The following is a 13,304-nucleotide window of genomic DNA, read 5'->3' on the forward strand; positions in this document are numbered from 1 at the left end:
ATGGAGCCTGAGCGAACACGCCGGGCGGCTTGGGATGTTTCAGCGGGAGGTGGCGACTTACGATACACACGCACAAACTTAGAGACAGATGAATCGCCTTCAATAAATATGCTAGGCAACTTTACGTGCTTGACGAATCTCCCGGGTGCGCACATGACGACTTGCAGGAGTTACGCCGTGAGTAAAAGTAATCGCATCCCGGGCAGTGCCTGTGGTTAATGGTGAAGGGCTCATCATCTACGTCTGAGTCTGAAGCTCAACCGTGCTCAACTTCTTGTTCTTTCGTAATTGTTGTCTCTTTTTTTACTTCATCTTTGATTACGCTAATTTCGTGATGTGAAACAAAGTGCAGTAAAGACAGTGGTGATAGGTCAAAATGTCCAAAAAAAAATGTCCAACAAGCAAGAATGTCCAGAGTTGAGAATGTGCATATTGTAAAAATGTCCAAGTATCTTAAATGTCCAATACTGGTTTTTTGGCCAAAGACAAAAATGCCCAAAAGTCCATTCCCTTTGCAAAAAAATTAGAAGGTGGCGACATTGTCGGCTTGAATACTAAATAAATTCGAATCCATGGAGACGACGGGGAAGATTTGAGAATCTTTTTTTCTTGAACTAACCTCAGTTGTGAAACTTTTTGGCTTTTGTAAAATCTTCGTTTGTTAAAAAATGCGGTAAAACCAATTACAGGGGCAAAATTTTACAGTTTGTGATTTTTTTATGATTCTAAACTAAACTAATTGGTGAAAACTAAAAAAAATTGGTGATTTTATTGTGATTTTGCCTTTGATCGGACATGGGCCGATCACGCGACGTCTAGTACGCCACAGGCTCCGCCACACCCTACAGACCAAGAACATTTAATAAGTATTGCTACATCTAGTGTTTTACCAGAAAGTTCATTAAATGCCCCAAATGTCGATCAATTTTCTCAGCCGCCACTCATAATAGAAACTCTAAACAATGCTAAAGTTTTGCTAGATACAGAAATCTATGTCATCTCTGATGAACATAGAACACAGATTCATTCATTCAAATCAGTTATTCCAGACCTGGTGGGATGCACAGCTCATTTACATTCCTCTATTCTCACTACTCAAGAACATTATAATGACATTGTTAAGAATTATGCGGTCCTTGAGAGTCAAAACTCGGCACTTGACTCTAAACTTGCCTCGTTAATGGCTGAAATGCAGCTGCTAAAATCGCAGCCACCAAGTTATGCACCTCCGCCCTCAAGTGAAAATTCCATGACACTGCGGCGCCAAACGCTCCCAGGGGTTGGGCCGCGGAGCGGCCAGGGAGCGTAGCCCTCTAGTATTTCCATGATTTTACTAAATTTAATATTAATATTTACGGAAAATGAGAAATGTACCGGTAATTGGCACTCGAAAATTAGGATTTGCCGGTAATTGGTAGGTCGTGCACCAGTAATTGGCGAGTCATTTATTTTGAGTTTTAATTTCAATGTGTTGGTATTAACAATTGAATTTACGCGTAGTTGTACATTACACATCGGAATGAAATCAACTTCTGGAGTTTGGAAATTGTTTTAATCTTCGGTAAGTGGGGTCCAGTTGAGGACAATTTATCTTAAAAAATCCCCATTTTCCTTGCATAACATTCATTTTCAAGGCATTAGGCTAACTGCAACAAACGATCGGACAGGAATGGCACGAGTAAAATGTCGTTCTAAAAATAAAATCTGACAAGAATCATAACATACGCGAAAATTGATTCTCGTCCATCGGAAAGTGTCCATGAGGAAGAAGAGAACGCCACATTTAAACGGCATATTTAAAACATCCATGGTCGTCATTTCTGACGTTTCCTACGTAGCATGTTCTAAATAGCAAAGGAATGAAGCTAGAGCCTCGCAATAGAGTATCATACTTACTGATCCTCAGCTCTGTTCCTGTAATGTTTTCCAATGTCCGCCCGAATCCATTTAAGTGATAGTCGGCGTTTTCTTTCAGAATACTTTCAGACAATTCAGACGCATTTTTGTTTCTCGAAAAACATGTCTACTTTATGTCTTAAAAATACGAATCTGCGTTATATCGGACTTCCTTCCTTGATCCGGTTTTTTAAACAACGGGTAAACAAGTACGTTCACTTTTACGCAGTTGAATAGGAGCAAATCATCCCGAATTTTCTTCGAAATTATTGGCGCGACAAATTCCCCGTGTAAATGTCCAGGTCCAGCCGAGTCTTATCAAGGTTTCGAATGAAGTATGTTTGAAGTTTGCTCCGAAATGCTGTTTCCACTTGCTTGCTTGATTTCAATATTCGATAGGATCGATTATTTATCGATCTCTTAATTCCAGCGGGGCATAGCCCTGTCCCCTCACTCCGTAGCGGTGCAGTCTTTTTCGCTTTATTATATTGTTCGCCACTTGCGTATTGTAGTTCGTGCCACCGAGCACAAAGTATATTGTTTCCCTGGCAAATTTCGTTGAACACTTCATTTACCCACTCCCGAATATCGATATTTCAATATTCGATAGGACCGATTATTTATCGATCTCTTAATTCCCGCGGGGCATAGCCCTGTCCCCTCACTCCGTAGCGGTGCAGTCTTTTTCGCTTTATTATATTGTTCGCCACTTGCGTATTGTAGTTCGTGCCACCGAGCAGAAAGTATATTGTTTCACTGGCAAATTCCGTTGAACACTTCATTTACCCACTCCCGAATATCGATATTTCAATATTCGATACGATCGATTATTTATCGATCTCTTAATTCCCGCGGGGCAAAGCCCTATCCCCTCACTCCGTAGCGGTGCAGTCTTTTTCGCTTTACTATATTGTTCCCCACTTGCGTATTGTAGCCCTATTGCCTCATTTTTTATCCTCTATTAACTGGGCATGTGTTTTATTTTTTATGAATCCATGAAATGAATCCATATGTTATTTCTAAATAAAACCATGTGTTATTCATCGATATTTGTAGCTACTAATTCCGCTTCAATTCGACAAACAAGTATTTTCTCTTCCTGAATTGTAGCAAGTCATTTTTGACTGTTCAATGGAACTGTATTTTCAACAAAATGGGGACTTCCGCCGTAAAAAGTTTTCTTTCCGGTACGATGTGATCATTCTAAATGAAACCAAATGATTTTTCTACTTAAATCATAACGTTATTTAGCTCCGCCCCCGCCCAGATCGGGACATCTTCCGGGTTTATTCCGTTGCTTCAGAGCCCCCCCCCCCCCCCCCCCCCACAAAGGCCTTTGAATAATTACGTCCCCATCTCGTGCAGAATTTTGACCCCCAAAGCTGGTTTTTTGTTCATCTTCTTCCACTATCCAAGAGACGAAATTCCCTGGTACTGAACGAGGCATAAGAAATGTAAGTTTTGCACCGTATGAAAGCGACAGATTCAGAAGGTTTTGGGCGCAAGTCAAGACATAGTCTCCGCCATTGTGAAGGTGAGGGATCACAATCATCAGTGCGTGAATCCTCATGCAGCTTTCAAACTACCGGATGGCTTTATGTATGAATTGCAACTTAAAATACAAACACCCGTAAAGTTTAATTTGCATTTTTCACAATTTATCGAAATACCACCGAACAAAGTTGGAAGTTGAAAAAATCTTGACATCCAATGGCCTGCAAAAATGGGCGTCAAGTGTCTGTCTAGAGTCATAACAGACGTGAAAATCGATTCTGGACTATCTGAAAAAGAATGTAGTGCGGCTTTCTCACGGAACACCAAACTGCACGAACATAGGAAGAAGAGAAATTGAGAAGAGAATTTGAAATACCATGCATACATACTTTAAAACAGAAGTACAGTTATCAACACATGTGAAAAAGTCAAAAAATTTTATTTGACTTTTTTATTCATTAGTTTTTCAGGCACACGGATTACTAGTGCTGAATGAAGAGGAGAAAGTGGACGAGACTACCCCATATTTACGCCCCCTTATGGTAAGGCAATCTTCAAATTGCGTAATTATCTCGGTAACACCAACACCAAAAACAATTAGCAAACACCAATTAGCTCATCGTTCTTACTGTTTTCCGATAAAAACTGATCCATGTTGAATCAAAAAACCCTACGCAAAATGAATGTTGTAGTGGAATGCAAAGAGGAGGCAAAAATGCAGGATTGGGGGAGATACTGGATAAAGAAGAGAGGGATGATGAAAAAGGGGGACATTATCATCTTCGCGGTAGGAAGGAGTGATGTGTTTTCAAATGAGGGACAGAGTGTAATTGACCGGGTAAATGACCTCAGGGGAGAGGCAAATTGGGGGTTTTATGTTATTTTGTTGGAATCACACATCGATACGATCTCTGGGTGCAGAGCTGCTTAAACAGGGAAATAGATAAGGTAAACAGGGGAGTAGCAAAGAGTATGGTAAGGGATGAAGGAGTATATTATTAAACTGAAATTTCTTGACCTCAGACGATTGTAAGATAACAAAAACTGATTTCTGCACATTGAATGGAAGAGGGACAGACCAAGTGGAAGGGGCCATATACTTTCGCCCCCGATATACTTTCGAAAAGCATTTTCTATTTTTATGTTGAAAACACCCGCTTAGTACTCCATCATTTATACGAGTAATGTCGTGAATTTTGCCCGGACGAATGACAGTTCGCCAGATGGCAGCACCGTACGGTTAACATGACTTTGATTGCTCACATCTCAATAACTTTCCATATACTTACGCTCTATTTTTATTTGGTTTTGGTTACTTTAAAAGATGAAGATTAATCTCATTCATGATTATCATGCGATAGTTATCGTTCGTGTTTACATCGCTTTTTCTCTCAAGTGAAAAAATCCGTGACACTGCGGCGCCAAGCGCTCCCAGGGGTTGGGCCGCGGAGCGGCCAGGGAGCGTAGCCCCCTAGTATTTCCATGATTTTACTAAATTTAATATTGTTATTTACGGAAAATGAGAAATGTGCCAGTAATTGGCACTCGAAAATTAGGATTTGCCGGTAGTTTGTAGGTCGTGCACCAGTAATTGGCGAGTCAATTATTTTAAGTTTTAATTTCAATGCGTGTTTGTATTAACAATCGAATTTACGTGTAGTTGCACATTACACATCGGAATGAAATCAACTTCTGGAGATTGGAAATTGTTTTCATCTTCGGTAAGTGGGGTCCAGTTGAGGACAATTGATCTTAAAAAATCCACATTTTCCTTGCAAAACATTCATTTTCAAGGCATTAGGCTAACTGCAACAAACTCGGACAGGAATGGCACGAGTAAAATGGCGTTCTGAAAATAAAATCTGTCAAGAATCATAACAGACGCGAAAATTGATTCTGGTCCATCGGAAAGTTTCCATGAGGAAGAAGAGAACGCCATATTTGAACGGCATACTTAAAACATTCATGGTCGTCACTTCTGACGTTCCCTTCTTAGCATGTTCTAAATAGCAAAGGAATGAAGCTAGAGGCCCAGTGAGAGGTTGGCGACAGGGGGTGTTAAAGGAGATAGGAGATTGTCAACTCCCTGATGACCTGTGGGAAGACCGAGCTATGTGGCGATTAGGCGTCGCACAGCGCCGAAGAGCGCTATAAAAGCGACTCATATATATATATATGAAGCTAGAGCCGCGCAATAGAGTATCATGCTTATTGATCCTCAACTCTGTTCCTATAATGTTTTACAATGTCCACCCGAATCCATTTAAGTAATCGTCTGCGTTTTCTTTCAGAATACTTTCAGACAATTCAGACGCATTTTTGTTTCTCGAAAAACATGTCTACTTTATGTCTGAAAAATACGAATCTGCGTTACATCGGACTTCCTTCCTTGATCCGGTTTTTTAAACAACAGGTAAACAAGTACGTTCACTTTTACGAAGTTGAATAGGAGCAAATCATCCCGAATTTTCTTCGAAATTATTGGCGCGACAAATTCCCCCGTGTAAATGTCCAGGTCCAGCCGAGTCTTATCAAGGTTTCAAATGAAGTATGTTTGAAGTTTGCTCCTAAACGCTGTTTCCACTTGCTTGATTGGCTCATCCGAGGAAAATACGTTTTGCAAATGCTTTGCAGTAGATGCGTGTCTATACTTCCTTCCACGTAGTGCTCATCGGAATACCTACAGTATAACAAACGTTCGTCCAACGAGGATGTAACCGACATGCCGAGATATAAAAGCGGAAACCGAAAATTACCACAACCGGTAACGAATCTCTAGCAAATGTTCTCAGGTACAAGTGAAGGTAAATAATAAACAACAATTCTTCAGATATCGTAAGGGGAAAAATATTACGGAAAATTATTCAATATACTTACATTTTATTCAAGTAAAGAAAAAAAAAAGCAATACAACGAGTAAGTAGGTTAGCTTCAGCGTATATGACTCCCTTGAACCGGAATAAGAGTATCGAAGTAAAATTGGTCACAGCCTATGACCGAAAGGAAATTATGCTGTTTTGTTTCAGACACAGGAGATCCTGCAAATTGTGTGCATTTTTAACGGAGTTTTGCTTTGTGGATCCAACCAATAATAAGGGTGGTATGCCCGAAAGGATATTATGCTGTTTTGTTTCAGACACAGGAGATCCTGCACATTGGGTGCATTCCTAACGGAGTTTTGCTTTGTGGATCCAACCAATAATAAGGGTGGTATGCCCGAAAGGAAATTATGCTGTTTTGTTTCAGACACAGGATATCGTGCACATTGTGTTGTTTGGAGTAAAAATAAGAAAAAGAATAATTGTTAAGAATAATTTGCAACAATGTGAAGAGAAGGTGAAACTCCCTGGAATTGTGCTCTGGCTGAAAAATACCTACACGAGTGAAATAAAACAACGTTGAACTAAAGAAGATTGATAAGGATAGATGTATGAAATAAAACCCTTTTATCAGTAAGGAAAGGTATTTTTCAGCTGGAGACTCAAAACCGGGAGCTTAACCTTCTCGACGAGTGGATTGAGACTCATGTCCGAGTGGCGTCCGGCCATGATAGTTTAGTTCGTTGTTAGTCTCTTGCGAAAGAGCACGATGTCCCTTTTTGGGTAATAAAACATAATTCGTTTCACGCAATTATGGTTAACATTCTTTTTCGCTAAAAACGACACATTGTGTGCATTTCTGACCCGAGTTTTGCTTTGTGGATCCAACCAATAACGAGGGTGGTCCTGGTACATCAGGCCTTGCAGATCCCCAAGGTCCTGCTCCTCAAAATCGTCTCCCAGGTCCCGATACTGAGAATCTTCTCTATGGTCCAGCACCTGGTCCAGATCCCGGGACCTCACGCTCAACACACACTGAGAAAAAAACTATGGTTTATAAACCTATTAGAGGTAAATATGGAACACCCACTAATAGTAGTACCTCTACATATAATAATAGCACATATACCTTAGTTATGGTCTCTGTACCTTAATTAGGTACAGAGACCATAGTATGGTTCACAGACCGAGAATCATTAGTTTATTTACGACTATTATAGGTGTTCCATATTTACCTCTAATAGGTTTATAAACCATAGCTTTTTCTCAGTGCAGGTGACTGAGCCTTCACCACAGAATATCGAGGTCATCGATTTAACGGGAGAAGAAAAAGGAAGCGAAAAAAGTTCAGACAGTACACCACCACCGCCTCCACTTTACGAGCCTTGCCACGAGGCCCTCGAGATGCCGCAGGCTTTAATTTGCGGAGACTGCCAAAACACACATATTTTTTATCCGTTGATGAGATAAATAAAACGATACTTTTGCTTTTTTACGCTTTTTTGTAGTTATTCCGGGAGAAAAAGTGGCGAATTTTATCGAAGATATGACAATTTAAGCGTCTTGTTCCACCGGCTGTGGTAAACCAAAGTCGGGGGTTTCGATTTCCATCCGTTTCGCACTACCACCCCAACATGGGGTGGGTTTCGGCCAGATGGTCATTTAGGCGGTTAAACTATCGTATGTTGGTTTGGGCTCTTATTTTGAAAAAAGCTTTGATCAGAAGCTGGCGTTTTTACAGAGCTGGATGTCTAGACCTGACTAGCGCACTTCTTTTAGCCATTGTGAGCTAGTAAAACTTACCAGTAACCACGGAAGATATGGAAACCTCTACACAACAACCCGCTACCCATGGCGACGCTAAGCCTGCTAGAGAGACCCTAAAAATCCTCTCGAATGATGAACAATCTTGTAGAAATGGTCGTGAGGATACACAATCTCCAGCTGTAACAACGAATCATACGCATTCAACGACTGTTTAATATAAGTGAAATTGAGATTTTGCTCAACCCTCGCGTGTCATTCAACACAAAGTCAATTACAATTATTATTCCTCTTTCTGTTACAGAAAATTCAGCAGATCATAACCTACTTAATCTTAAATTCCCATCTATGCCCAACAAAGAGGTTGTTCTACGTATCGAACGGGGATCCCAGCTGGGACGCCAGCTTATTCGTGAATGTAGTAAGAAATGATTTTCATAAAACCCATTACGTTTGCGCGCCCACCAAATATCTTCCAATCCAAGAGGATCCATCAAAATTCTTTCCAAATAAAACCAACAAACCCAGAGAAGTAAAGGCGCAGTCGCGGGGTGAAAGAGGATTGCAAAGACGGTATGTACCGCACTGAGAAAAAACTATGGTTTATAAACCTATTAGAGGTAAATATGGAACACCTATAATAGTCGTAAATAAACTAATGATTCTCGGTCTGTGAACCATACTAAGGTCTCTGTACCTAATTAAGGTACAGAGACCATAACTAAGGTATATGTGCTATTATTATATGTAGAGGTACTACTATTAGTGGTGTTCCATATTTACCACTAATAGGTTTATAAGCCATAGTTTTTTCTCAGTGCGGATGACAGCAAGCAGCATGAATCTCATCGTGTCAAGAAAGGCAAAGAATACCAACACCAGTTAAAGGAGAGCATCCACGCTCGCCAATTTATAGGCACTTCCCAGAGTGAAGCGCTACCTCGCTTAGAGACAGGAACTGTACAATATCCAATTCAGTTACCTATATCGACACGTGGCATAGGATTTGCCGTTAGCCACTTCTTCCACAACGCATCGTACATCAATAAAATCAACTACGGAGAAGCTAACATCTACACATTCTACAGTGTATACTTAGCGCTACTGGAGGTTCGGATGCGACAACTTAACGCTGAGAAGCCAATACCCGACAGGTTCATTGGTCAGACACCGTTAAGATCAGCAGATCTTTGTGGTCTTCTCATTAACATCAGCACCGGAGTATATACCCCTAATTCCTCAGCACTACAGCACAGTGCCAGAATACCCATGTTTTCTATCCATTGAACCGAAAAATATACAATGGTTTCGCTGTTGTACGCTTCTGCTTTCAGTCTATTTTCATCTTTTTTGAGTTCCTAGCATGCACATTGTGGACTACGAGTCCATCCTCAGCACTATATCACAAACTCCACGGCAAAATTCAATAATTAATGTGGTATCACTATGCACTTTAAAACGGTAAAACAAAAACGATCATCAGAATAAAGGTTCAATCTTTACTTTATTTCGTCTGTCAATAGAGAAAATCTGGGTAATGTTTGCGTTTTCAGCTCTTACAAAAAAAAAATGTATTCTCTTCTGCTGTCAGTGGTGTCGTGTTGCATCTATAGGGTTTGCGATTTCCTGGGGTTATGGCCCCGTCAGATCGCGTGTCGGTGTTCGGAGGGACTTGGGCTCGGTGTGCTCGTGCCGCGGCCCATCGAGCTACCCAAGGGGGTGCTTTGAAGCCGAGGACTTCGTGCTGCGTTGAACGTCGCCATTATTCCTTGATACCAAAGCTGCCATTCAAATGAATCGCGAAGAATCTCCATAAAGCGATGATGAATCTCAAATGAAAAAATGAATTGAATTTTTGTCACATTTTGAATGTAGTCCAGGCGCCTGGTAAGTCTACCTGGAATTTTGGGTACACAGCGATTTTTTTGGCCTACTTCATGTTTTTTGGGTCGCTGAATCCGAATCTGAAGTTTCCGCACGCGTATCTGGTGAGCATTTTCCGCTATTTTGAAAAAATGGCCTAAAAAGGCCTTTTTTTGCGGTTTTTTTTATATAGCGGCTACGGATGAGGAAAAGTCCCGGATTTAGCTAATGTTTTGAATAGCTGACAAAATTTGGAAGAAAATGGTATATGAATATGCTAGGTTTGCTCAAAAATTGAGGAACCTCGGATCTCGGAACTTTGGAACGCTTCGGAACTTGGCTGACCGCGGCGAGCCGGATCACGCGTTAACGGGTGCGCCGCGAAAACGTGAATAGGCGCGATGTTCACGAAGCTGTATCTTCCTCAATTTTTAAGCAAACCTAACATATGTATACACCATTTTCTTCCAAATTATGTCAGCTATTCAAAACATTAGCTAAATCCGGGACTTTTCCTCATCCGTAGCCGCTATATCAAAAAAACCGCAAAAAAAGGCCTTTTTAGGCCATTTTTTCAAAATAGCGGAAAATGCTCACCAGATACGCGTGCGGAAACTTCAGATTCGGATTCAGCGACCCAAAAAACATAAAGTAAGCCAAAAAAATCGCTGTGTACCCAAAATTCCAGGTAGCCTCATTTTTAGCTACCAGGCGCCTGGACTAATGAGCATTGATTACGCAATGACTACTTGTGCTACCCTTATTGTGCCACCCTGAGGAGTGATTTGTTTGTGTTCGTGTTCATACGATATCTTTCGAATTTTATAAATTACATTTAACCCTGTTTAATGTCTATTTTCTTTGTTCTGTTACAGAACATTACGCATGTAGTTGGGTATCTACTTTTAAATACGCAACTATGCCCAACAAAAAAGCTGTTCTACTGTAATAGGCCAGACAGCTTAAATCAAATTTGCCGCCAGTCGGGTTCCGTCCACTCTCCGCTCACCAGAGCAGCGCCTCTGGTGGAGGGGGAGTGGACGACGCCTGATTGGTCGTACAGTTAGTTAGCCGAAGACCGTTTCCCGATCTAGAGAACATGTAAGTTCTTCCCAGTTTTCACCCCTTTGGGGTGATTGTTTAGCTTTTCCTTTCTTTCTCGTGATGTGACGGAGTGCGCGGGGGTGGCCGGCGGGCCACTTCGATACCCTTAAACCCGTGACTTCATCTTTTCTTATTACCTTTTACCGTCCTCTCCGGTCGAGCCTCGGAGGTTCGATCCGGATGGCCTCCGAGACCCGATCGGATTGCGATTCGTGCTGTTCCTTTTGTTGTATGGATCCCCGAGCCATTACACTACATATCAAACGGTGACCCTAGTTGGGATCCGTCAGTGTCAGTGAACAACCACAGACTAGATTTTTATATCACGCACTATATATGCGCTACGAAAAAGAATCTCCCCATCCCGGAAGATCCTTCCAAGTTCGTCCCCGCAAAGGGTGGTCATAGAGAAGTTAAAGCACAATCTTGAGGCGAGAGGGGAATGCAGCGCAGATGCATTGAAGGAGATAGTTTCCAAAAATTGAATCGCAAGGCAATATCCTTGGATGAATTAAGTGTGCCTTTGATATCTTCTCAATACATTCGAGATAGAATGTACATTATAAGTTGTTGTGTTAGTAGTTAAGTATTAAACTTAACAGTTAAACTAAGCTTATAAAAGACAAAAATTTTGTCTAAAAGTGTTAAATTGTACTGTATTATATTATGTGCAAATAAAAAAAAAAAAAGAAAAATCCTTGGAGATAGAAGCTGAGGCGGTTTGTTTGTGTTTGTTTGAACAGGAACTGCAGGTATGGCTACCCGTCTACCGTTCCGCACATCTCCGGGGGATGAGCTGTCGACGGGTGTTTATGTTACTTGTTGCAGATCATCCCTAGTGGGATGTGGGGACGGTGGACTGGGACTGGACGCCCAGCCAGACTCACAAGAGTACGGAAAACGGGATTACATTACCGTTCTTTCACCAGACCCGCACCCCCGACTGGATGCTCATGAGCATCTGATGACGGGGATGCTGTTTATAGCAACCCCGGAGGAAGGGACCACCTTCCACCACCCCCCAGCTGCCACCGTCTATCGGCGGTGGCTCTTATCGTGGGTTCGGAGTCGTGCCTGAACGACTCTGAACGACTGACAAGTTATTGAATGACCCTTTGGATGAATGGGCCTTAAGGAACCACCATGATTATACACTATTAATATTATCTATTTTGAATTTGGATGGACATTTCCGCCGAAACCCACTCAGCATTAAAAACATCGCTATCGAATGATGATAAGACTATGGTCTTGGAAATATACATGTGCAGAATTACGCTCCATGTTTCAAGAACAGCTAATGCAACTTTCCAAGAATGGAGCTACGGCTACGCGACCACAGCAACCGCCGCAGAATGCCTTGAAGTTACACCGTTGCCCCCGCCGCCGCCCCGCCCGACAACAACCACGATCACCGCAACCGCCCTAGGAATGCAGATTGTACCCTACCCGCTCCTGGCGTTCGACCCTTTCCACCCTTCGCCGTCACCGCGCCATGAACATACCCCGCAGCAGTTCCTCGCCCGCTCCTCCACCGAAACCGCAATCCCGCTGCCCTACACGCCCGAGCAGCTCGGCCGGGTCGTCGATGCGCTAAGCCCGAGCCTTCGTCACGACCCCACTGCCACGCTCGGGCTAGGGGACACAAGCTCTGCGTGGTAACCCGACAGGCGATTCCTGATGCCTTTACGAGTTATATGTTAAATACCCAATTCCGGGCATGTTTGAGGAGGGGCTGCTGGTTGAGCATAACGCCCAGTATAGCTTTTGAATATCTCCACACGTTGCAAGAGAGGTCCAAGTGGTTAGAAGTCACCAAGAGTATAAAGGAAGGAACGTTAGTTTTGATTCACGATGCGCAGGCAGCCCCGCTCACATGGAAAAGAGGGCGAATTGCCAAAATTTTCCCAGATCCTGATGGGCATGTAAGGGTGGCTGAAGTAATTACTGCCACGGGAATGCTCAGGAGGCCTGTAATCAAATTGTACCCGTTGCCAATAATGTCCCCTTAACATTGACTTTCTAGAATGGAGAAGATCGGTTTCCTGTCCCTCCCGACCCCCTCAAAGGATGAACTCCCCCTCCCGACCCCCTCAAAGGATGAACTCTCCCTCCCGACCCCCTCAAAGGATGAACGCTCCCTCCCGACCCCTTTAAAGGATGGCTTCCCTCTACCTGCCCCGTCAAGACAACAATCCCCCGTCCCCAACCCCTCCGAAAATGAACTTCCCAAATCTGGTCCTGATAAGACTGAGGCTTCAACTCCCTTCGGCAAAAAAGAAGACGATCCTAATGCTAAGTACCGAGGTCTGGACAGACATTCAAATTTTGCGTTAACTGCTACTCTGGCATTTGATGATCTGT

Source organism: Bemisia tabaci, chromosome 10, assembly GCF_918797505.1.
Source record: "Bemisia tabaci chromosome 10, PGI_BMITA_v3".
Taxonomy (NCBI): Eukaryota; Metazoa; Arthropoda; class Insecta; order Hemiptera; family Aleyrodidae; genus Bemisia; species Bemisia tabaci.